Source organism: Cyprinodon variegatus, unplaced genomic scaffold (assembly GCF_000732505.1).
Source record: "Cyprinodon variegatus isolate N-32 unplaced genomic scaffold, C_variegatus-1.0 Scaffold101, whole genome shotgun sequence".
Taxonomy (NCBI): domain Eukaryota; kingdom Metazoa; phylum Chordata; class Actinopteri; order Cyprinodontiformes; family Cyprinodontidae; genus Cyprinodon; species Cyprinodon variegatus.
The window spans coordinates 1,284,893-1,287,079 of record NW_015150554.1 but is presented as its reverse complement, the minus strand read 5'-3'; positions in this window follow the sequence as shown (position 1 = coordinate 1,287,079).

Below are 2,187 nucleotides of genomic sequence, written 5' to 3'. Positions count from 1 at the left end.
CTTCCAGGAATCTCTGTGAAGGCCGATCCAGCCAACATTTCTAATGTGTTTCTTGACTCCTCTGGTACTCATATCTGGTTTTATCTGAGTATCACTGAAAGCATCATTAAGCCAGGTCATTGTTTTGTTTGCCTTCAGGTCAGACGGCAACATTCACTGCCGTAAACAAGATTACGTATACTTGGTCAAAGGCCCAGAGCTACTGTAGGACCCACTACACAGACCTGGCTAGCGTGAGGAATCCTGCAGAGAACAGCGCTGTGTTGGCAGTGAAACCCTCAGGGGAAGTTGGCTGGATCGGCCTTCACAGAGATTCCTGGAAGTGGTCGGACGGAGATGAGGACATGATGACCTACTGGGCAGTAGGTCAACCTCAGGATCCCAAAAAACACTGCGCCACAGCTAACTTCGCCGATGCTGGGAGAAGGACTAACTGGTTTTGTGATTCCACCAAACCCTTCATCTGCCACCACGGTACGCCATTTTGGTTTTCAACCTTCTTGCAGGGATTTTAACAAAGTGGGAAGATGAAGAGGTTCATTTGGAGAACTGTGTTAAAAGTTGAGAATCAAACTACCCGGGTCTCCATCCAGCCTGAGAAGATGTAACTAATGAAAGGTTGTGTCTCTTCCACAGATCCACCACCTTTTACAAAGCATGTGATAAAGATAAAGCTGGCGAGCAGCTCCACCGTGGATCTGAATGATGCTCATGTGCAGACCGCTCTGCTGAACCAGGTACATCAGTTCCCAGAACATCTGATCAAACTCGGTTTCTGGCCAGTTCAGGATTTCCTTTCTTCAGGCCGGTCTGGGAGAACCTTGTGTGATCAGAAACCGAACTTAAATTGATCCAAATAATGTATGAAATTAAAAGCATTAGATAAAAAATAAAATTCATTCATTTTTAATTTTCTTTTATTTTCTGTTTTGTTTTAATTAGAATGAATAAAATTGAATGTCATTTAGAAAATTCTGTTTCTTTAAGTCCGACATCAAGGTTCTTAAGCCGCAAAGCAATCACGCCCGCCCCATCCCCTAAATCCCTCCATCACTAGAGCGGGGACTATATAGTGAACTCGTTTAACTGACTGTTCAGGAAGATGGTCGCTGCTTTTGGCTCCTGCTGGTCATTTAGCTCCGCCTCCCCACACTGTGCCTGCGCCATCTTTGTTATCCGAAGCTGTGGCTATCGCTACCTGACAGCGGGCTGTTGTCACAACAAATCCCATGATGCTTTCCAAGGAGAGCTCATTTAGTGACCATGGATGATCACTATTTTTAAAGGTGCATTGTGAGAAATTTCAAGTCCACTAGTCAAACACTTGTTTAAAATGGCGTAATCTATATAGTGATTAGGGCAGACGTTCTGACACAACCATGGATTCATGGGGAATTCTGGTTGGACAGCAAAGGAGACAGCAGCATAGCTGCTAGGAGAGAAGTATTTAGACCCCACAAAACAACTAGGACTCTTGGAGTCTTCGTCCTCAGACACCAGCCTGAGGTACCCAGCCAAGAGACATAAGCTGAATCCCAAACCGTCCCCTGAGCGCTGACCCTTCATTATCCAGTGGCCTCCCAGTAAAGACCCACTAACAGATGTGGAAGGCGCCTGGATCGTACATGGAGCTATAAACGTGAATAGGACGACCTCCTACCTCCAGATTCAGACAGATATTAGAGAGAAACAATAAAGCGCACTGATTATGCTCGGGCTTCCTGACATGTTGCTCTCCATTGTTTACTGTCCTGATTTTGTTGACCAGTAACAGCATCAATGCTAACCCAGCTGGATGGTGTCACCAGACACGCAGTGGCCACCAGGGGGTTAGACGTTATTTTCAGTGGGAAAGAAGCTAAAGTTGTCATGATTTGGTGTTGGATTGAGGACCCAAAAGCAGAGGCAAGTAGGCAGAGGTGAATTTAGGTGGGTTTAATGAGGTTCACAGGTACAGAGGCAGGAATCAAAAATCCAACAAAAATAACAAACCAGAACCAAGGAGACATCTGGGGAAACCAAACACTTGGAGCCAGGGAGAGACGAGGTAAGCAGACAGACGTTAGACGAAGATCCAGCAAACAGGAACTGAAGAGGGAGGGCTTTTAAAGGTGACAGATACAAAGAGAGGGCTAACGAGGGGATAGAAAACAGGTGAGGGCAGAGCACAAAACATAGCAAGGGAAA